The sequence below is a fragment of the Tamandua tetradactyla genome, chromosome 18 (genome assembly GCF_023851605.1).
Source record: "Tamandua tetradactyla isolate mTamTet1 chromosome 18, mTamTet1.pri, whole genome shotgun sequence".
NCBI lineage: Eukaryota > Metazoa > Chordata > Mammalia > Pilosa > Myrmecophagidae > Tamandua > Tamandua tetradactyla.
The window spans coordinates 39,805,469-39,830,791 of NC_135344.1; the positions used below are offsets into that span (position 1 = coordinate 39,805,469).

Here is a 25,323-nt window from a genome sequence, read left to right on the forward strand (position 1 = left end):
TTAGTTCACTGGAATCCTGTAAAAGAAGTATTTTGGAAAAAGCTTCAGAATGCTGCAGAACCACGAAGCACAGAGTCCACCAGCCAGCAACCTTTGGTGATTCTGGGAGAGCTGAGAAGGAGGACAAACTGACAGAGCCACAAGAAAGCTGCAGCAGAGCCGGGCAGAGCCACAAGGCCAAGAGAACCACAGAGTTCACCAGCCTCTGGAGATGAAGAAAGAGAATGCCCCGGGGGAACGTCATAAAGCAGGAAACCTGGGGAGGAAGCTAGCAGACATAGTGTTCACCATGTGTCTTCCCAGCTGAGAGAGAAACCCTGAAGTTCATTGGCTTTCTTGAATCAAGGTATCTTTCCCTGAATGTCTTAGATTGGACATTTGATTTAATTGGGATATTTTCATGTTTTTAGAACTATAAACTTGTAACTTATTAAATTCCCTTTTTTTTAGCTGTATTCTGGCAGCTAACAAACTAGAACATTGGGGGATAAGCACCAATTCAAAAGTTAAAATACAACACTGTTCTTTAAAAAAAATGATTCAACCATTTCCAAATTTTGCACTGATTGCTCTTACCACTTTGATTTGCTTTTTTCTCTCTATACATCCATCCTCCTCTTACTCTAAATTCATGTTCCACTATAAAACAGAGGTTTTTTGTTTCTTTTGTTTTATTATAGCCTACTGGCCTACAATGTACTTATTTTACTGAGAACTGAGTTTTTAAAAGAAATCTTAAAAGAATTCTACTGTTAGCTAGTAAGAGATATATGTAGTTTATCACTACTCATTAGGCAAGAACACTATATAAGGAAAAGATGCCTAATGGTTCTTTTGCCAAGGAACAAAGAACTTTCGTATTTGCTGTAAAGTGCATGTCTAGAATGAACCTATTAAAAGGCAGTGTCTGGATGTTGAGAACACTGTTGACTAAGCCTCAGTCCTTGCCCTAAAACTGTTCAGAGTCGAGCTGGGGAGATAGAACAATAAATAAAAAAAACATAAGAATTCATCATTGTTATAATAGATACATTTATATAAACTTGAGAAGCACAGATGATGGAATAACTTATTCATGAAACTGAGATGGGTATGACAACCAGAAAAACTGTAAGAAATTATTTGCACTAAATCTTAAATGATTGAACAGGGGGAAACATTCCAACAAAAGGGGAAAACATGGACAAAGTCATGGACTTAATGAATTGTAGAGAATACTTAGAAAAAGGAATGACTAGACTTATGATGAAATGGAGTACTGGTGAAAGGATATAATATGAGAGTAAGATCAGGTTGTACAGGATTCATGTGGACAGTTTTATCGTTTAGTCTATAATAAACCAAAGGACAAAGGAGCTTTAAAATTAGAAAGTCTCATTATCATATATATTCCGTAGGAAGATTGCCTTGACAAGGTGGCAAATTAATTGGCAGGTAGAGATACCTAAATCTGGGGACAGGCAAAGCTATTAAACTAATATATGATATAGGGAAATAGTCACTGAAAACTGGTGCAGACAAGTGGATGTATGGAAAATAGCAATGAATTAAACAACACTGCTTGGCTTAAGTGACTCAATTAGTTGTTAATATCCAATTAATAATCCTTTATGTTGTAGGTGGATATTGGAGCTTCTCAAGACTAAATACATTTTCAGGATCTTCTCCTTTGTGCTAATAGAAGAAGTTATGCTATTATAGCATGAATGGTCTTTATTGATTTCATCATAGATTGTAATGGTCATATTTTTGTTCTTCTCCATGGTTACTAGCAATCCTTTAATAATTCTCCTTCAAATATTTGCAAGGCTGATGAAAGTTTGTATATAAATTGTAGAATGCACTTTTCTCTTTTTAAAAATTGTAATGATGCACATACATTTTTCTCCTTCCAGAAGAACTCTGTTTATTATTTTTTAACTTAACCTAGGTAGATTTTTTATTTTGTATTATTTATTTAACTTTAATTCATCTGTGAGGAGACTTGAAATTACTTGAAAGAACTAGTTTCTGTCTTTCAAACTTTCTTTTCATCTGTGGTTTCAGTTCAAAGATCATTTTCTTTGACAAAAAATCCAAAAGACAAATTAGGGTCAATATTTTCCTCTTTATGTAATCTATTAACAATATACCATCATTTCCAAATGGTTCCAAAGCCTATTTTGTTCCCTTGTATTTTTACAAGACACAGTTTTAACCAATTTCTGAAATTGCCTTAGTTCATTATTTATATTTTAAAGAATAGTTTAAGTATTGATCATTAAAGACTTCTCATCTCTACTGTATTGTTTTCTTCATGGGGGACATTTTTCAGCATACTCACAAATGCAGTGTACAATTGGAGTCTTATAAAAAAAATTCTATGCATGTTTTGTTTTCAGAAAGACTAGGGTTTGAATGTCCTCTTCATTCTAATCACGCTCTTGAAAAGCCACTTAGGTTTCATCATCATATTGTTCTCACCTGTAAAAATGGAAATAATATCTCATTTGATGAGTAAATGAGAAATTGGAAAACCCATTGTCTTAGTTTGCCAGGGCTGCTATGACAAATACACCCAGTAGATTGGTGTAAACAAAAAGAATTTATTGGCCCAGAGTTTGGAATAGAAATCTAAAATCAAGCTGTTCGCAAAGCTATGCTTTCTTTTGGAGTCAATGGCATTCTGGTGACGGCAATACTTGGTCACAAGGCAATCTCTCGATCCTGTGACTTCTTTTTTCTTTTCTTATTGTTTTAATTAGAAATATTGTAGGTTTACAGAAAAGTCATGTAAAAAGTACAGCATTCCTTTATACCTCACCCATCAGTATTAACACTCTGCCTTCGTGAGGTACCATTGTTATAGCTGATCAAAGAATATTACAATTACACTATCAACTGTAGCCCATAGCTTACATTAGGGTATGTTTTTTATCCCAATATACCACCTTATTCTTCACACCTTGCATTAATAGGGTGCATTTGTTAATATTCATGAAAAAACATTCTTATTCTTGTACTATTAAGTATAGTATCAGCTATGACAGGGTTCACTGTGCTGTACTGTCCTATGTTTTATCTTTTATCTTTTATTCTTGTAATATATACAACCTAAAGTTTCTCCCTTTTAGCCACATTCACACATATAGTTCAGTGTTGTTAATTACACTTATAATTGCGCTACCATCACCACCATCCTTTTCCAAAACTTTATGCTCAATCCCAATAGAAATTCTGCACAAATTAAGCACTGGCTCCCCAATCCTTATCTCCAACCCCATCTCTGTCTTCTTGTGACTTACAGCTACTAATACTGACTCCGTTCCAATTCCCTGTTTTGGTAAGGCCTCCAGCCATCAGGATTAAGACCTGCCCTGATTCAATTTGGCCACAACTTAACTAAGCACATCTTCAAAAAGTCCTATTTACAAATGGCTTCACACCCACAAGAACACAGACTAGGGCTTGAACTTGTGTTTTGTGGGAGTTCATGATTTACTCCCCAACCCCCATGTGACAGCTTTAGAAGAGAATTTGGCACATAACATGTTTTTAAATAATAATTTGCATCTTCTAAATTTCTTTTTGAATATAATGATATTGGAATCATGGCTAAGTATTCTCTATTTTTGGAATCGTCTCTATTTTTGGAATCTATCTGTTGTAAAAGTTGGCTCCCATGCTAAAATGATATAAATATTCTTTCTTCAAGTTTATGATTATGGTCACTTTATCAAACAGTCTAACTCAGAAAAAGGAAGAATTAGAGTAAGAGTTCTCTAGTAATTATTTCTGGCTGCAGCTGTTTGACTTTGTCATTATAATGACTCTTGACTAATTCAGGTCTCCATTCTCTAATTCTGTGTGCTCTGTTAACGTCTCTATTTTCCCATTGGCTTGGGACAATGTTGCATGTCAAGTTTTCTTGGACTCACCTAATCACCACAAACAAAAAGCTTACCAGGTGCTCTAAGCCTGGCATTCAGTCTTACTGGCAAGTGTTATGCAATCTTGTTATACAAAGTGTAGTGCATGGGCAAATATGCAGCCTTGGTGTTACCTGGGAGCTTGTTAGGAATGCAGAATCTTAGGCTATACCCCAGGCCTATCAAATTAGAATTCGCATTTTAACAAAATCTTCAGGCGATTCATGTGTGTATTAGCTCTTGAGAAATACTACTATAGAAGGTCAGAGGAGGGGGAAATCTATTTAACAAAAGAATAGAATAGAATAGGCTTTACTTTTATGTAATGAAATATAGGTGAGAACTGAAGGTGAAAGGCTGACTTAAGAAACATCTCAACCTATTCTAGTTTTCTATTTCAGTAAAGAAACCTCAAAAAGCATTTAATTTAATAGAAACTAATTGTTCTCCTACAACTTTCAGGAAGCAGACTCATTTAAATTTGAGATTTCCGACCTTAGAATTTGCATTTAACTGTCATAGTATTAAGATGACTCTACCTTAATAAAATGACAAAACGGGAGTACGGTAATTGCTTCTTAAATGCAATAATGTGAAAGTCTCTGAATCAAGTGAAATAAATGTTGGGCTATGTAGTAGTTAAGTGTCACATGTCAACTTGTCCAGTAATGGTGCTGAGATATTCTGCTGCTTGGACTTAACTCATCAGCATGAGAAATTCATCTATGGCTGATTACATCTGCAGTCAGTTAAGGGGAGTGCCTTCCATGAGTCGTGTTTAACTTAATTAGCTGGAGGCTTAAAAGAGAGAGGTCAGAGCAGTTCAGTACAACTCAGCACACCTCAGTTCAGAGCTTAGTGAAGCTCAGACCCAGATGTTTGGATATGCAGAAAGGACATGCCCCAGGAAAAGCCATTGGAACCCAGAAGTCAGGAAAGGTCAGCAAACATATCAGAAACATAGGATGTGCCTTCCCATGTGACAGAGAAACTCAGATGAAAGCTAGCTGCCTATCCTGTGAGGAACTGTAAATTTGTAACTAAAAAAATTCCCTTTAAAATCCGATTCATCTCTGCTGTGTTGATTCTGGCACCTTTAGCAAACTAAAATAGACTATAAAAGCGTTAACCCATTCTCATTTCTTGATTTATTGCAATGTAAAAATTATCATTAAATTTAGCAATCTGAACAAATAAATATCATTGAATAATCACACTCCCTTTTTATTAGGATTTCCACAATAATAAAGATATTTAAATTTCCCTTTCACATTATATTTGTATTAAATATTTCAGATGAAATGAACAATATGATCAGAGTAGTGAGGGTAAAACTATTTAAAAGGAAATAAGTTGTATTACCAGAAAGGGTCTGCCTCTTTTCTGACCTATTTTGAGTTCCTTTTCTTCTTCTATTGTCCTTTCCTTCCTTTTCCTTTCCTCCCCATCTCTTCTCTCCTCTCTCACCTATTTTTTTCTTTTTCTTTTCTTCCCTTCCTTTCCTTCCTTCCTTCCTCTCCTTCCTTCCTTCTTCCCTTTCTCCTTCTTTCTCTCTCCCATTCATCAACTATTTCTTGAGAATTGTCTATGTGCCCAGAGTAGGAAATGAAGATACCACAGAAAACAACATGAAGTCACTGATCTCTTAAAGTTTACATTTTTAGTGACCTGTTTATACAACAAGACGTGGGTATGCAACCTTACATTGGCAATTATCTGGATTTTTTCTACTTGTGCATCACGCATATCTTTTTTTCCACAATCTATAATGTTTGACTCCTCCTCAAACCTCAGAGCCCTTATTGACTGCTGTGACTCCTTCATTCTCCGTATCAAGCCACCAAAAGCAAGTTTAGTCAATTCTATATATTTTGAACCTACCCAATTGTTTTTATCATTTATTCTCTTCCTGCAAATTTGGTTATTCTCAAGATTATAGAATGATCTCTATAATCTAAATTACATCTCATCTGAATATACCTAATGAAAGGTGAAGACATCTCTACTGGAACCAACAAAATACTTTTGGGGAGGAATTAAAGAAAACCTTAATAATCTGAGGGATTTTATTTAACAGAATTAAAATCAGTACTATAAAGATGTCAGTTTTCCCAAATTAATCTATAGATTTAACCAATCCCAATTAATATCTAAACATCTTTTTTTTTAAACTTTACAAATTAAATTTTAAACTCTTTTAGCAATGCAAAGGTCAAGAATATCCAAGACAGTTTTGTAAAACAAATTTGGAGAACTCCCAACAGTAGATACATGTATTGTAAAGGTATAGTAGTTAAGACAATATGGTATTGTTGCAAAGATAGACAAACTGACTGATAAACCTGAATAGACATTTCAGAAACAGACCAGCAAACACTGCAGAGCAGTGGGGAAAGAATGGCCTTTGCAATAACAGTACTGGGCTGTTAAAACAGTTTGACGCTGTTACGTACCCCAGAAAAGTCATGTCCTTTCTCCTGATCCAGACTTGTGGGGGCAACCATGTTTCTTTAAATCACAACAAATTTGGAGAACCTTGTTATAAATCCAAATATCAGGGAGAATAAACTTGGAATCCCACTATAGTTACTATGAGGAAAGAATACAATTGATTTGATACAGGAAATTTAAGGCTGAAAATGCTACCAGAATGCAATATACCAGAAATGGAATGGCTCTTTTTTTTTTTTTTTTGCATGGGCAGGCACCAGAAATCAAACCCGGTCTCCAGCATGGCAGGTGAGAATTCTGCCACTGAGCTACCTTTGCACCTCCTCTGGAATGGCTTTTAAAAAGGGAATTTATTAAGTCACAAATTTACAGTTCTAAGGCCACAAAAACATCCGAACGAAGGCATCCAGAAAACTATACCTTGACTCAAGAAAGGTACATATTTGTCACCTGTGGCTGGTGTCTGCTGATCCTTGTTCCCAGTTCTGTTGGTTTCAGGTTCTGATGACTGTGGGCTTCCTCTCTAAGCATCTGTGGGCCTTCACTTAGCAAATCCAGGACACAACTCTGGGTTCTGGCTTGCTTAGCATCTCATGGGAAGGCACATGGTGATTTTACCTGGGGCTCTGCATCTCCAAACATCTGTGTCTAGGTGTCTGCTCTCTTTGTCACCATTCCAAGCATCTCCAAACCTCTGCATACCTGTTGGCTCTGAAGCAACTGTATTTTCTCCAAAATGTCTCCATTTTTAAAAGACTCCAGTAAGCTAGTCAAGACTAGGACCTTATATGTATGGAGTCATATTTCCATCTAATCATAAGGCCACACCAACAATTGGGTGTGTCGCATCTCCATGGAGCAATCTAATCAAAAGTTCACACCAATAATTGAGTAGGTCAGTCTCCATAGAAACAATCCAATCAAAGTTTCCACCACACAATATTGAATCAGGATTAAAAGAAACATGATTGCCTCCGCAAGTCTGGATCAGGAAAAAAGACATGGCTTTTCTGGAGTACATAGCAGCTTCAAACTGACCCAGGATGCCATAGTGACTCTAAGATATTCTTTCAGTCTAGATGACTGATAATAGTAGCTGACATTAATACAAACAAGGAAATAGAGAAAGAGTTGTTGGTTTGAGACAGGGGCTCATTGGTTTGATTTTGGATATTTAGATAAACTCATCATTCACAGTAAATGTGTTTGGCCACTCATCGTTGAAAAAAGAACAGTAACCAATAAAAACCCTCAGTGGACGTAACCCAGGAAAAAAAAGTATATCATCTAGGATTCTTGCTCACTTCTCAGACCTATAAAAATATTCATTTACATATATTCTTTAATATAGAGGCACCTGCAAGAAACACTCAATTTAGTCGGTATTATTAAGCTACCGATTCTATGGAGAGAGATGGAGAAGATGGACTATTAAGGACAAAAATCTTTGTTGCCTTTCAAAACTTCCTTTGTTTGTCTTTCTCCTGTGCTTGACAATGCATGATATTTTGTTATTTAGTTTTTGTACTCAGTCCAGGTATGCACATGCTGCTCAGTACATCGTGGAACTTTGAGAATAACCAAATTTAGGGCAATAAAAATGATAAATTATAAGGCCATGTGAGACTCTACAGAAAAAACAAGCAAACAAACAAAAAACTTGTTTTAGCAGTTGGTCTATATTCTGCCTTAAGGCAGGGCCAAATGAGACCGTCAATTCTTCTGACAACAGTGTTTCCACATGCTGCTCAGAGAGCAGAGAATACCTTAGCCTATGGCAATGCTTCAAAGTTTTTGAAATGACACAAGAATTACGTTATTTTACAAATATAGCAAAATATTATCACAGGAGGATGACAAATAGGAAGAGTGGTCTCTCCTTGGCACTTTCTGCTAATTCAAATTTAATACCACCCGATTTACTTTCCAGGTGATGTCAAGAAACACAAAGTGTTTTAGTGGGGATACTGGGGACAGGCATATGTCATCATTAAATTTTAAATAAATAAGATGTCATATTTATTTCTATTACATTCAGCGAAAAACAAATAGTTTAGCAAGCCCATCAATAATTTGATTGTTATTAGCATTCACCATAAATGCATCATTTTTTGACACTGCTAGCATGGTAGCCACTGCAGAGTAAAAGTCTATTGATAACTTTGTTGCTCACATTTTAAATTCTTAAGCACCTACCAAATCCAAGAGACTGTCTCCTCTATAAAGGCAGGTGTTCACTTTTCTGCTCTTTTTAATGTAATCCTTACATATGCGTCAATACAAACCAATTACAATCTACATGGACAAAAATTAACTTCTTCATGAATTTGACAATTAATAGAACCATAAAGTATCAGAAATAGAAAGTGTATTAGAAATCATTTGCTTTGGCCTTATTTGATATTTGGAAGTCAGTAGAGGGTAGGAGAAAAAAATTCACCTGAGACTGATGATAAAAATTGCTAAAGTCATTTGCCTCACCTCTATCTTATAACTATCTCTACCCTAGTACCCTGAATGCATAAAGAATTCTTGCAAACCAGTAAGAAAAATCAAATGTTGTAACAGAAAAAAGAAAAAAAGGCAAGAATATGAATTGCAAGTTCACAGAAGAGAAAATCTGGAAAGCTAATATCAATTTGAAGAGATGTTTAGACTCATTAGTAACCAGAGAAATCAAAATAAAATGACAGTGAGACTATGTATCACACCAGCAGATTATCAAAAACAAAAAATTAGAACTGATCAATTCTAGATGTTGGTCAAAATGTACAGCAGAAACTGGAGCTCTCCCAATTGCTCCAGAGAGTAGTTTGGTTATACCTAGTGGAGGTGAAAATAAAAAATGCCCAGGGACTCAAAAATTTCACTTTTTGGTACATACTCTAAGGGAATTCTTGCAAAGGTACATAAGTACCTATATTCTGGGAAATTCACTGAAGTAGTGTTTGCAATAGCAAAGAATAAATTGTGGCTATGTTTAGCAATGGATATTCTACATATGGTAAAATTAGAGAACTAGATTCACATGTGTCCAAAGGACAAATCTAATAATTAAATATCCTTTAGAAAATGAATACATTATTTATGCAAAAAATTTAAAATACAAAAAGTAATATGCTATACATGGATATATATGTAGGAATAAAACTAAAAAAATACATGGGTTGAAATCAAACCAAACTCATGTTTATGCTACTGAGAAGGGAGAGAAAAATAAGACTAGGGAATAGAATGAGGGACTTAAAACATTTTTTTGTGATATATTATTTCCCCCACAAATTATCCAGGGCTCAATTAAATGGGTCAGTGTTAAAAAGGCATTACATTATATTTCTTAGGAAGAACAAGAACATGAAGAGAAGTTTATCATCTTTTCATTATGAGTAATTCAAATGTACACAAAAGTGCATAGAAGAGTCTTATATTCAACCAGATTCAACAATTGTCAACTCCTGGTCAATCTCTTTCATATATCCTTCCCCTCACATTCTGGTCCTACATGTGTGCATTATTCTGAAATGAATCCCAGCCATCATCTCAACTAATATATTAATTCTAAGGAAAAACTTGTGAAACATAAGATAGTATCATTTGGTAATTCTTGGTGGTGAGTACATGGACAGTTGTTATTTTAGCCTTTAGACATTTCTATAATTAACTTTTTTAAAGGTTTATGGTGGGTTTCATTCATAATTACCCAAACTAACAAATGTAGACCATAGTTCATCCATGCTATTCATTCCATAGAATCCTACTCAGCAAATAAAAGGAGCAAACTACGGATACATAAAAGTCATGGATGACTCTCAAATGCATTTTAAGTGAAAGAAGCCAGAATCAAAAGCCCACATTGTATGACTACATTTATATGATGTTATCATGAAGGAAAAGCTATGGAGACAGAAAACAGGGCAGTACTTGCCCGGGTCAGGAAGTGGGGATGGGACTGGGGATTGACTATAAATGGACATGAAAGAATCTGAGGGGGGCAGATAGGAAATATTCTATATTTTGATCATGTGGCTGTTTACACCACTGTGTACGTTTGTCAAAACTTGCAGAACTACACAAGCAGTGTGGACAACCAAAGCTATAGGCTGAGCCCCCAGTCTTGGGGTTTGTTCATATGAAACTTAACCCCACAAAGGATAGGTCAAGTCTACTTAAAATTTAGGCCTAAGGGTCACCCCCAAGGGAGCCTCTTTCGTTGCTCAGATGTGGCCTCTCTCTCCAGTCAACACAACACGCAATCTCACTGCCCTCCCCCTGTCTAAGTGGGACATGACTCCCAGGGGTGTGGACCTTCCTGGCAACATGGGACAGAAATCCTAGAATGAGCTGAGATTCAGCATCAAGGGATTGAGAAAAACCCTAGAATGAGCTGAAACTCAGCATCAAGGGATTGAGAAAACCTTCTCCACCAAAAGGGGGAAGAGGGAAATGAGACAACGTGTCAATGGCTGAGATATTCCAAACAGAGTTGAGAGGTTATCCTGGAGGTTATTCTTATGCATTGAGTAGATATCACCTTGTTATTCAAGATGTAATGGAGAGGCTGGAGGGAACTGCCTGAAAATGTAGAGCTGTGTTCCAGTAGCCATGTTTCTTGAGGATGATTGAACAATGATATAGCTGTCACAATGTGACTGTGTGATTGTGAAAACCTGTGTCTGATGCTCCTTTTATCTACCTTGTCAACAAATGAGCAGAACATATGGAATAAAAATAAATAATAGGGGGAACAAATGTTAAAATAAATTTAGTTTGAAATGCTAATGATCAATGAAAGTGAGGGGTAAGGGGTATGGTAGGTATAATCTTTTTTTTTTTCTGTTTTCATTTTATCTCTTTTTCTATTGTCTTTTTATTTCTTTTTCTGAAGGATGCAAATGTTCTAGGAAATGATAAATATGCAACTAAGTGATGATATTGTGAATTACTGATTATATATGTTAACGTTCTATTTCGTTTGCTAGTTAATTAAATAATTAATTATTTTTTTAAATTAATAAATAAATTTTAAAAACTTGCAGAACTACCCTAAAAAAGGTGAATTTTTTAACATTCTTTTTTTTTTTAAGAAAATGCAATTTTATTGAGCTATTCACACACCATACAAAGCATCCCATGTGTACAATCACTGGCTGACAGTATCATCACATAGTTGTGGATACATCCCCATGATTAAATTTAGAACGTTTTTTTTTTTTTGGTGGTAAAAATATTTATTGAGTGAATAAGGTTAATTAATACATATTGAATCGGTAATATTACATGTTAACTGAATTAGTGCATTTTGGTAATAGTACTGTTAGAATGACAGTACAAACAAAACTGGTTCTAGAAGTCGGGGTGGGGGTGGGTGGATTTTGAAGTGGCATACTTATTGTGACTCTCTCCCACCTGCTGTCTGGTTCCTGCTGAACCCTTCCTTTTCTTGTCAGATTTTCTCTACAGCACCTCTTGATTTAGCCAGGTGCAAATATTTCCTAAACAACTGAATGTACTGAGAACAATCACTTCTTTGGGAAGCCTCACTGCAGGGAAAGTGCTGGGGTCTCTCCACTTCTCACCTATGGAGCCTTAGATCTGATTTCCCCAAGAGCTGGCACAGCTGTATCTTTTTTTTTTTTTAAACTTTTTTTATTAATTAAAAAAATTAACAAACAAAACATTAAGATACCATTCCATTCTACATATACAATCAGTAATTCTTAATATCATCACATAGTTGCATATTCATCATTTCTTAGAACATTTGTAATTAATTTTTAGAACATTTGTAATTAATTTTTAATTTAAGGAAAAGAAACAATAACATGGCAGGCAGGGATGGGGGACGAAAACAGAAATAACAGAAACAATAGCCCTTGACTATTTCCAATCATTTTATCCAAGGTAATTATACACTTTCACCAATAGATTTACTTTGAATTCTATATAATATAGGTTATTTTCATCTTTCATCCAATTGTAGGATTCTCCTTCCTATACAGAAGGAAGCAGAATTTTAAGATGTCAACATAGAAGAATGTGGTTTTTGTTGTGTTTCTTTTTAACAGAGGAAAGAAGCATCGGGTGGTTATTTCATTAGACAGATTTCCCTTCAGTAAGAATGTCTACAGTTGGGAACTTGCTGGTACGGGACTCCATTCATGCACTTTTCTCAAGGCAACTGTTCAATAAAGCAAGAGAGAGTGTGAGATTTTCAATGTTACCTTTAAGCATCAGAATTGTAAAGAAGATTTTCAGAAGGCTTGTCATCAAGTTCATCTAAACACTCCTCAAACAATCCCCTGGACTCAATAATCTAGAGAGGGAGAGTTTTCACAAGTATTTTTACTTCAGTAAGTGGTAAGAAATTAATATTCAAAAAACTCCCAAGACATCTGTCAGCACGTACTTCTGACTGGGGGAAAGTGCTCCAAGAAATATGCAAACTAGAAATATAAATTTACCCACATACCAGGGGATAGATTAATGACAGGCATAAATTAGAAAGTGGTGAAAAGAAATTTATTATCTTCCTTTATTTTATATAGTAAACACATTATTTGTATGTAGGTGTCCAGGACAGTCAATTTTACTCAGGTGAGAGAGAAGATAATTAGGTATCAGGAGGAAGTATTCCTATGCAGAACTATTTCCTCTTGAATTTGAAAATTTAATCCACATGTCAGATATTAGTTTAAAATTTCTTCTTAGAACATACCAATTGAAATTAAGATGGGAAAATGTTATATGACAAGAAATATTCACTTGGACTCATAAATGGCATAATTAACATTTTCTTAGTTAAATGAACATTTTTTTCAAAAGTAGAACTAGATCATAGAGCTGTTTGATAAATAGCTCAGGAAGAATTGTAACCAAAATTTCAGAAAGTGCAAATATGGAAAATCTTATTTTTTCTTTACTTTAAATTCATATAAATAATTTAAATATAAATATTTAAACAATTTTGGGGGTAGGGCAATTATATTTTAGGAAACTATGAAATACTCAGAAAACTAGAAATGTAGGAATACCTAGCAGCCATCTTCCAGTCCTCACCTACCTCTGCCTCCCTTTCTATGTAAAGTGCAGATGTTTCAGTTTGTTTCTTCCACACCCTGGGGGAGATGTTAGGTCTAATAAAAAGGCCTGACCATACCTTAAACCTGAAAGCAGGGCCAAGCAGCCCCAAATGCTTATCAGGGTGTGAACTCTGTGTCAGGACCTACCACATCCTGGGCTGCATAAATACCACACTCTGGGCAGCACAGATTTGTCTCTCCTCTCCTAAGTGAGGTGGCGTATGCAACGCTGCCATCCACTGACCCTCATATGTAAGGCCACTGGGCCTCTCTGGGAGATGGCCCCAATGCAATCTCTTCCCCTGCTCTTTTGGACCCTTTGTGCTGTGTAGGTAATAAAGTCATCATTTGTTGAAAGTTTGTGCTATGCTTGAGCCTATGTTCCATGAAGCACCATGTAGCAATTTGTTCCACAATGTCCATGAGAGATTTTTGTTCCTCCTGATTACATCTAATTTTAAACATCAGTTGGTTTTATGTCCTACCAGGCTTTAAATGTTTTTCTTCCCATCCCCTCATCCCCAAAGTCAGGTGACTACCTCATTCAACTAAGCACCTGGCAGTTAATAGTGCACATGTAGGTACTGGCTACTCATTAGCTGTTTGCATTTAGGCAAAGTTTAATCTTTCCAAGTCTCAGTTTCTTCATCTATAAAATAGGGATAATAATGGTAACTTCTTTGTATACTTATAATGAGAATTAAGCAAGATATTATGTATAAAGTTCTTTGTATTGTGCTTGGAAATAAATAGCACATACTTATTAAGTGAGTTATTATGATGAATATTTTTATGGGGAAGGCTAAAGTATATTATCTTAATTTATACTTTTTTGTTTGGTTAGAAATGTATATTTAGCAATATTATTGATATTAATACAATTATTTGTATAGATAATTTTCTTCATGGGTTAAAGCTTTTACCAATATCTCTCAGAGGAAAAAGTCCTGGCATAGGAGTGAGAAAACTTAGGGCAGTAAACAATTACTCTGGTCGAGCAAGAAAAATCATTTGAATGGGGTGGGTAGGGCTTGGAAGACAGGGAGGAAGGGGCAATTTCAATAGAATAGGTCAGAAATGCTGCTGGCCTAAATTAATACCAGGGCACTGAAGATGAAAAGGATGGGGTACATTTGAGAGAGATGCAAGGCATATATGCAATGATATCAATAGATATTGCGGAGCCAATATTGGGATTGAAGAGTCTGAAGAAGTAGAAGGCATGCAGGTGGATTCCTATTTTTCTGGTTTGAGTGGCCTGTTGCCTGATAAAACTATTAGCTTGTACATAGTCCACAGAAGGAAGACAGGTCCATAGAGGGGAGGGTGAGTTCAGTATTTTATTGCATCTCTGACAATCTGCATGTACCAATCCACTGGACAGTCTTTTTTTTAAATTATGCTGAATGGTGGGGGTCACATTTTCATTTTTTTTCCACGTGAATATCCCATTATTGCAGCACCATTTGTTGATTTTTTTTATTGTTTGTGGGGAAGTGCAAGACCAGGTATTGAACCCAGATCTCCAATATGACAGGTAAGAATTCTACCACTGAACTACCCTTGCACCTCCTTAGACACTCTTTTAAGAGTCAGCTACAATCATGGATTAGTGATGACTTAAGATATAGGGAAAAGCTTCATATGGGCTTTGGGGCCAAAGTTCTATATTTAAAGCCTATATTTGTCAGTTATTATCTGTGTGACCTTGGACAACTTGTATAAATGTCTTGAGCCTCAGTTTCCCCATATGTAAAATATTTTATTGTGTGTGTGCACACACATGTGCATGTGCAAGAAAGCAAGAGAAGAAAATGATCACTGAGCACATGACTTAGCAAATAATAAGCCTCCAAAAAATCATAATCATTGTTATTACTATTATTACTATTAGGGGGAATTTGAAATCAAATAAGTTAAGCCTCTATAAAGTATTTGTTGCCAGGCATTGTGCTAGGTAGTTTACATATGTGATACACTCATATGAAGATAGTTTGTTCCCATTTCACAGATAAAGGGGGGGAAACTTAGAACTTTGAAGCTGTCATGCCTGTATATTCTGGCTCCCAGACCCCAGCTTCTTTCTACCCTAGGAGTTCCCATGCTCCAGGCTCTTTCTACCCTACCTTTCCTGGCATTTATAGTTTAAGTAGAATGGGAAATAGGAATTGAAAGGATAGCCCAGCCAATTTCACAGGGGTGGAGATGAGCATGAGTTGTTTCAGGGACAGTGGTTCCTGTCAGGGTGTCATTTCCTTGGATGCTGTGGTTCAGACAGAGGATAGCATTTTTGCCAGTTTACCATCCCATCAGCTTCCATCATCCAGCAAGACTTCCCACCCCTAGTGCTATGCTGGGGAGTACTTTTTAATGAAGAGGGAAATGGGTCAAGTTCATTTTTACTGAGTACCTACCAGGATTGGAGGACTTCTCAATAGCATTTGGTGGACTTTTCTGATTCTAAATGCAGTGCAAGTCTATTGTGAAATGTAAGAATACACAAATTTCCTACCATTTCCAACATACAAAAAATAAAAAAAAAGATTTAGCACTTTGGATGGTGGACATCGTCTTTTCCTATGCACATTTAAATTCACACATAAACACAATCATTTTACACATATCAGTATATAGTGTAATTGAACTTGTACATAAATTCTCATAACCATTTTTGCAGTAAGAAGTATTATCTCTAATTTTATAGATGAGAAGACTGAAGCCAGGTTCTTTACTACTATCTCAAGGACTCATAGATAACAAGAGAGATGGCTGGGTTTTAAATGTAGAAGTGCCTACCTCCTAAAGCCTCATTCCTCCTCTTCCATTCTGAGGCTAATCCCTACTTGGTGACTGATGTTTCAGGGAGGTCATGAGGACTCAGCCAAAAGGATACTGTCATGGTCAGGTTCATGTGTCAACTTGGCCAAGTGGTGGAACATGTTTGTCTGGTTAGGCAAGTACTGGCCTGTCTGTTGGAATGAGGACATTTCATAGATTTAAATTATGATCATGTCAGCTGCATCCATAGCTGATTCCATTTGTAATCAGCTAAGGGGAGTGTCTTATGCAATGAGTGATGCTCAATCTAATCACTGGGAGCCTTTTAAGGAGGATTCAGAAGAGACAGGCTCTCTTCTTGCTTTGGCTGGTGAGCCTCTCCTGTAGAATTCGTCCAGACCCTGCATTAGACTCATCAGCTTCACAGCTTGCCCTGTGGATTTTGGACTCTGTGTTCCCAGGGTCATGTGAGACACTTTTATAAATTTTATATTTGGGAGTATTCCCTGTTGATTTTGTTTCTCTAGAGAACCCTAACTAATACATCTTGGTACCAGGAGTGGTTCTTAAGAAATAGAACCTTAAAAAATGGGTTTTTATGAATGGTTTTCTACTCTGACTGGACTCAAAGGCACTAAGGATCCTGACTCTCATAATCAGAATGACACTCTCAATCCATGGAATGAGTTGGCCAAAGAGATAGTCAAAATATCACCATTCAGTTCTCCTAAAGCTTAACTTGTACGAAGCCAGGTTTTGGGGGATAATGTTTTTGACACCTTTACAGAGTTTTGTGGAAATAAGAGGTATAGAGATGTTGGCTTGTTGTTGTTAGATACACTGGCTACATTAAGGAGTGAAAGGGATGAGCTTAAGTCTTCAAACGAGAAGCTTAAGTGCCATTGGACAGATGTAGACGCTTCTATGAATATCCTGAAGGAAAACCTTATTTCCTGTAGCCGTAGACATGAGATCTCTGAAAATAAGACTCAGAATCTTATTGTTAGAGTAGCAACTTTACAATGTAAACTGAAATCTCAATGTTGCATGGTGTCTGCCATTAAAGTAAGGGCATTGATTGGAAAGGAGTGGGACCCTGAAAAATAGGATGGTTACATATGGATTGATGATGTCAGGGGTGAAGTTGAAACCCTAGGTCATGCTGAGTCTTCTCTAGATAACCCTATAATAATCTGCCCTGAGGACACAGCCACCTCATCTCCAGCCTGCCTTGAGGAGTTGGCCACCCAACCTCCTCCTGAAGGGATTAGCCTAGAGTGATTAATCCTGTTTCACCAGATGAAACTGCAAATGAAGGCCCTGAAGCAAATGGTTTGGAAGCTATTTCTAATTCTTTTCATGACCCACCCCGACTACCCCTCATTTCTTCCAGACCTATAACTAGACTAAAGTCACAAAAGGCCCCTAAAGGTGAGGTACAAAGTATCACACATGAGGAGGTACGTTATACTCCAAAAGAACTGTGTGGGTTTTCCAATTTATATAGACAGAAATCAGGGGTATATGTGTGGCAATGGATTTTAAGGATGCTGGATAATGGTGGGAGGAATATAAGGCTGGATCAGGCTGAATCTATTGATATGGGCCCACTTAGCAGAGATTCTGCATTCAATGTTATAGCTCAAGGGGTTAGAAAAGGTATTAGCAGTTTGTTTGGATGGTTGGTTGAAACATGGATCAAAAGGTGGCTGACATTACCTGAGGTTGAAATGCCAGAACTGCCCTGGTATAATGTAGATGAGGGGATCCAAAGGCTTAGAGAGATTGGAATGTTAGAGTGGATTTATCATGCAAAGTCTGCTCTTACACTCCAGGAATGTCCAGAGGATGCACCTTTTACCAGAACAGTGAGAAATAAATTTGTGAGACTAGCACCATCATCCCTGAAGAGCTCTATAGTTGCACTTCTCTGTAGGTCAGATATTACTGTAGGAACTGCTGTCATTGATCTGGAATCCTTAAACACAATGGGAATGATGGGATCCCAAGTTGGCAGAAACCAGTTGGCAGCACTTAAATGCCAAAAACAGGGTAGACGTGGCTATTATAATAGACAGCAAACCCAAAGCAGGAGTTAAGATTATATGACTCACAGAGATTTGTGGCACTGACTAGTAAATCATGGATTACCTAGAAATACAATAGAAGGGCAGTCTACTAAATTCTTATTTGAGTTGTATAAACAAAAGAGTTCTAGGTCAAGTGAACAGAAATCTAACCTGAATTACAAAAACACAGAGTCACAGCCCCTTAATCAATTTCCAGGCTTGAGATAGTTTACAGACCCAGAGCCCCTTGAATGAAGGGGAGGCCAGGTCCCTTTCGGGGAGGACCCTGTTACATTGCCACAAATTTATACTGTTAATTTTCCTCCAAGCCTTCCCCAAGGAGTTGAATGGACTTTTATCAGGGTAACTGTGCACTGGGGTAAAGGAAATGATCAGGTATTTCAGGGATTATTAGACACTGGTTCAGGAGTGACATTAATTCCAGGGGACCCAAAACATCACTCTGGTCTACCAGTCAGGAGGGGGGCTTATGGAGGCCAGGTGATCAATGGAGTTTTAGCTCAGGTCCATCTCACAGTGGGTCCATGGGCCCCCGGACCCATTTTGTAGTTATTTCCCCAGTTCCAGAATGTATAATTGGTATAGGCATACTGAGCAACTGGCAGAATTCCCAAATTGGCTCTCTAACTCATTCAGTGAGGGCTATTATGGTGGGAAAGGCCAAGTGGAAGCTACCAGAACTGCCTCTACTTAGCAAAATAGTAAATCAGAAGCAATGCCCGATTCCTAGAGGAATTGCAGAGATTACTGCCACTCTTAAGGACTTGAAGGGTGCAGGGGTGGTGATTCCCACCACATCCCCATTCAACTCTCCTGTTTGGCCTGTGCAGAAAAGAAATGGGTCTTGGAGGATGACAGTGGATTATTGTAAGCTCAAACAGGTGGTAATTCCAATTGTAGCTGTGTTCCAGATGTGGTACCATTGCTTGAGTAAATCAATGCATCCCCTGGTACCTGGTATGCAGCTATTGATCTGGCAAATGCTTTTTTTTTTTCAATAGCTATTAGTAAGGACCACCAGAAACAGTTTGTTTTCAGCTGGCAAGGTCAGCAATATACTTTCACTGTCCTACCTCAGGGATATATCAACTCTTCAGCCCTAAGTCATAGTCTTGTCCGCAGGGAACTTGTTCATTTCTCCCTCCCACAAGACATCACACTGGTCCATTATATTGATGATATCATATTGATTGGACCTAGTGAGCAAGAAGTAGAAACTACTCTAGACTTACTGGTAAGGCATTTGTGTGTCAGAGGATGGGAGGTAAATCCAAGAAAAATACAGGGGCCTTCCACCTTAGTGGAATTTCTAGGTGTCCAGTTGTGTGGGAATGTTGAGATGTTGAGATATCCCTTCTAAGGTGAAGGAGAAGTTGCTGCATCTGGCCCCTCCAATGACCAAAAAAGAGGCACAACACCTAGTTGGTCTCTTTGGTCACTGGCGACAACGTACTCCTCATTTGGGTGTGCTACTCTGGCCCATTTATTGAGTGACCAGAAAAGCTGCTAATTTTGAGAGGGACCTGAACAAGAGGAGGCTCTGCCACAGGTACAGGCTGATGTACAAGCTGCTCTGCCACTTGGGCCATATGATCCAGCAGATCCAATGGTGCTAGAAGTGTCAGTGGCAAATAGAAATGCTGTCTGAAGCCTTTGGCAGGCCCCTATAGGAGAATCACAATGCAGACCCTTAGGATTTTGGAGCAAAGCCTTACCATCTGCTGCAGATAACTACTCTCCTTTTGAGAAACAGCTTTTGGCCTGCTACTGGGCCTTAGTAGAGACTGAATGCTTAACCATGGGCCACCAAGTTACCATGAGAACTGAGTTGCCTATAACGAGCTGGGTGTTGTCTGACCCACCAAGCCATAAAGTTGGGTGTGCACAGAAGCACTCTATTGTAAAATGGAAATGGTATATATGAGATAGGGCCAGAGCAGGTCCTGAAGGCACAAGTAGGTTACATGAAGAAGTGGTACAAATGCCCATGGTCTCCACTCCTGCCACATTACCTTCCCTTTCCTAGACCAGAGCTATGGCCTCTTGGGGAATTCCTTACAGTGAATTGACTGAGGAAGAGAAAACCCAGGCCTGGTTTACAGATGGTTCAGCATGATATGCAGGTGCCACCTGAAAGTGGCCAGCTGAAGCACTACAACCCCTTTCTGAGGTATCCTTGAAGGACAGTGGTGAGAGGAAATCCTCCCAGTGGGAAGAATTTCAAGCAGTGCACCTGATTGTTCATTTTGCTTGGAAGGAAAACTGGCCAGAGGTGCATTTGTATACAGACTCATAGGCTGTTGCTAATGGCTTGGCTGGATGGTCAGGGACTTGGAAAAACCATAATTGGAAAATTGGTGACAAAGAGGTCTGGGGAAGAATTATGTGGATAGACCTTTCCGAGTGGGCTAAAAACATGAACACATTTGTGTCCCATGTGAATGCACACCAGATGGTGACTTCAGCAAAGGAAGGTTTTAATAATCAAGTGGGTAAGATGACCCATTCTGTGGATGCCACTCAGCCTCTTTCCTCAGCAACTCCTGTCATTGCCCAATGGGCTCATGAACAAAGTGGTCATGATGGTAGGGATGGAGGTTGTGCATGGGCTCAGCTACATGGACTTCCATTCACCAAGGCCGACCTGGCTGCAGCCACTGCTGAGTGCCCAATCTGCCAGCAGCAGAGACCCACACTCATCCCCCAATATGGCACCATTCCCTGAGGTGACCAGCCAGCTACATGGTGGCAGGTTGGTTACAATGGACCACTCCCTTCAATGAAAGGGCAGTGATTTGTTCTAACTGGAATAGACACATACTCTGGATATGGGTTTGCTCTCCCTGCATGCAATGCTTCTGCCAAAACTACCATCCGTGGGCTCACAGAATATCTTATCCATTGTCATGGTATTCCACATAGCTTTTCTTCTGATCAAAGAACACACTTCACAGAAAATGAAGTGCGGGAATGGGCCCATGCTCATGGAATTCTCTGGTCTTACCATTTTTCCCATTATCCAGAAGGAGCTGGATTGATAGAAAGGTGGAATGGCTTTTTGAAAACTCAATTATGGTGCCAACGAGGTAGCAATACCTTGAAAGGCTGGGGTAATGTTCTCCAGGAAGCTGTATATGCTCTGAATCAGCATCTGCTGTATGGTGCTGTTTCTCCCATAGCCAGGATCCATGGGTCCAGGAACCAAGGAGCAGAAATGAGAGTGGCACCACTCACTATTACCCTTAGTGATCCATTTGGAAAATTTTTGCGTCCTGTCCCTGCGACCATGAGCTCTGCTGGTCTATAAGTTTCAGTTCCAAAAGAGGGGAGTGCTTCCATCAGGAGAAACAACAATGATTCCATTGAACTGGTATCTGAGAATGCCACCTGGTCACTTTGGGCTACTCATGCCCCTGGATCAACAAGCCAAGGGGATTGCATTAATGTCTGGAGTGATTGACCCTGACTATCGGGGGAAATAGGACTGCAACTACACAATGGAGGTAAAGAAGTTTTCTTGGAATATAGGAGATCCCCTAGGGCATCTTTTAGTACTACCATGCCTTGTGATTTAAATCAACGGGAAACTGCAACAGCCCAATTCAGGCAGGACTACCAATGGGTTTGAAACTTCAGGAATGAAGGTTTGGGTCACCCCACCAAGCAAAGAACCATGGCCAGCTGAAGTGCTTGCTGAGGGTAAAGAGAATATGGAATGAGTAGTGGAAGAAGGTAGCAATAAGTATGAACTACAATGACGTGATCAGTTACAGAAATGAGGACTGTGATGCTGTTTTGTTCCTGTTATACTATTTGAGTTGTAAGATATCAAGTTTAAGAATGAATATTACCCAAGGACTTGCACCCTATTCTGGAGAGAGTTAATTTATTTCCAGTTATATTCAGAACAGTTGAGTATTGTTAGGTGAAAGAAAAAAAATGTGTGTTTTAATGTTTTTTATTCAGCAATTAGGTATGGTTTAAGGTGATATATGTAGCTGCCGAGTTGACAAGGGGTGGACTGTCATGGTCAGGTTCATGTGTCAACTTGGTCAAGTGGTGGAACATGTTTGTCTGGTTGGGCAAGTGCTGGCCTGTCTGTTACAATGAGGATATTTCATAGAGTTAGATCATGATCATGTCAGCTGTCTCCACAGCTGATTCCATTTGTAATCAGCTAAGAGGAGTATCTTCTGCAATGAGTGATGCTCAGTCTAATCACTGGAAGCCTTTTAAGGAGGATTCAGAAGAGAAAGGCTCTCTTCCTGCTTTGGCTGGCGAGCCTCTCCTGTGGAGTTTATCCAGGCCCTCCATTGGAATCGTAAGCTTCACAGCCTGACCTTATGGATTTTGGGCTCTGTGTTCCCATGGTCACATGAGACACTTTTATAAATTTTACATTTGGGAGTGTTCCCTGTTGATTTTGTTTCTCTAGAGAACCCTAATCAATACAGATACTATGGTGCCCTCAAGCCAGAGCAAGGCAGCAAATTAAAAGACCCAAGTCAGCGTTAGGAGCTGTGACATGAGGTGGGGGGTTGGGGGTTAAGGGTTAAAGGGGCAGGTTGGAGGGTTTCTAAGTCACAGGACTTAGAGGTAGAAAAGATGATAAGTCAAAGTGCTCAACTCACACATTGGCCACAGTCCTCTGCCCAATCAGGAAATGTCTATGAGGAAGGAGGTATGGGTTGAGAGGGAGCCAGATGGAGTACTTAGAGGGAATACTGCTGAGCCTGGACTGGTATCTGGTGGGTCAAATTCTGTGATGCAGTGGTAGCCTTTACCAGACACCATCATATCCCAGTGGTATTTTGATTTCTGCATTTTCTGGATTTTCTTGTCACTGGTTTGCATTCTTCAATTTACTCTTCTCTTCTTTGTAACTATTTTATTGCAGATGCAGTGGTTGAAATATCCAAAATGTAAAAGTCCTAGGAGTAAAGTTCAAGCTCAAATGGTAAATAAATTAAGACACATCTTGTGTGTACATTTATTGCTTAGCTGTAAATACCATTAAGTATTTAACCTTAAAATAATGGGTTTTGTAGAGTTCCTAAACTTCTCCCAGAAATACCAGTATGTCTTTTGTATCTCCTCTCTTCTGATGTCAGACATAACTCAGCAAGCAATACATTCAACTTTGTCTTTTTATTCCAGATATCAATGTGTGGTCTCCTCGTCCTTTGACACCTACAATGAGTTAAGCATTGCACTAAGAACATAATATGTAGTGCCTCATGTAACTCTTACAACTGTTTCATGAACTCCGTGTCATTGTTTTTTGTTATTTTTTTCATGGGCAGGCACTGGGAAGCAAACCCGGGTCTCCAGCATGGCAGGCAAGAACTCTACCTGCTGAGCCACCATGGCCTGCCTAGTATCATTGGCTTTTACATGAAGAAACATAGCCTTGGGGAGAAAGGACATATGGGTACACATGACAAAGCCAAAATTTGACCATAGCTATTTTAAACCCAAAAGACATTATCATATAACAGTCTGCTGAGAGAGTAATTCTATTTCTGTTTATTTTCTTACTTCTGTTAATGGTAAAATGCATTATGTAAAGATTGGACTATGCCTCTCTAAAATTTATCATAGGAGCTGTTCATTTCTCAGTCTCTTTCATTCCACAACTGTCATTTTACACACACACACACACACACACCAAGAAGTTCATAGACTTGTGAAGTTTTTAAGCTGAAAGGAAATTTAGAGACCAATTAAGCCTCATACCTCATTTTTTCTGAGAGGGCAAAACAGTGTTTCTTTCTTTTTTGATTCCCCTTTCCAGGTGATCCACAGATTCAGTTACTTCTCCAACTATATCACATAATCCCAAACAAGGCGCATACATGAACACAACTATCCTCCTTTCCCTCTCCACGATAATGCACATCTCACATCAAGGGAATCAGAATCCATAGTTAAGGTGTGACATAGATCCCTGTTTATACCCAAGAATCTCATTTCTATCAGGGGGAAAAGAGTGACTTGATCACACATCTTATTTTTGGCATGATTATATTTATGTTATCTCAAAAGCTTCTCTTTTTCTTTTCATGTTTAGGACAATGATGTAATGGAAATTGTACCAAGTTTCCTTATCTTTGTTTAAGACAAAAGTTTTATTTTCCTTTTGACTAGAGTCCAAATAAATAGCAAAGATGGATATGTTAGGGGCATACAGAGTTGTCTTGCTTAATCCGACAGAATGAATTTTGCCGTACAAATTACTGTGCAAAATGGAATTACATTAGAGATTATATTGCTCAATTTCCACATGAAATTTTGCTTTCCCCATAACTTTTTTTTTGTTTTCAAGGGAATCAAACCAACATCCATCCCTTTACTCTTTGTAAGCAAGTGATGCTTTTCACAACTGCATCAAACATGGTTTTATTTTTCAGAACTCAAGTTAATGATAGTTGTGTTCACATGTGTGTCTTGTTTGGGATTGTGTGATATAGTTGAAGTAGCTGAATCTGTGGATCACTGGAAAAGGGGAATCAAAAAAGAAAGAAACACTATTTTACCCTCTCAGAAAAATGAGGTATGAGACTTAATTGGTCTCTAAGGTTCCTTTCAGCTTAAAACCTTAACGAGTCTATGAACTTCTTGGTGTGTGTGTGTGTAAAATGACAGTTGTGGAATGAAAGAGACTGAGAAATGAACAGCTCCTATGTCTTATCTTGCATTGATGTCTAATTCTAATATTGCTTTATTCTCCTAAGTTGATTTTATAATTCACAAAGCAACTAACATAGCACTGGTCTGTGGTAGTTTGGAGCTGCATGTACCCCAGAAAAATATTCTAAAATATAATCCATTCCTGTGGGTGTGGACTCATTCTAAGTAAGACCCTTTGTTGAGAGGTTACTTTAGTTAAGATGTGACCTATCTTATTCAGGATGGGTCTTAATCCTATTAATGGAATCCTTTATAAACAGAATGAATACAGAGAGAGAGAGAGGAGAAAAAGCCATGGAAGCAAGAAGATAAAGGCAATGAAACATG

The 25,323-nt window shown here is 38.1% G+C and overlaps 1 long non-coding RNA gene across 1 annotated transcript; it reads left to right on the top strand.

The window, feature by feature from the left end:
* The first annotated feature begins 256 nt into the window (after positions 1 to 256).
* On the top strand, positions 257 to 23,541 carry LOC143662609 (uncharacterized). The gene is made up of 3 exons (XR_013165466.1): positions 257 to 346; positions 23,204 to 23,263; positions 23,464 to 23,541. It is a non-coding gene; the product is annotated as an uncharacterized LOC143662609 (long non-coding RNA).
* The last annotated feature ends 1,782 nt before the right edge of the window (positions 23,542 to 25,323 follow it).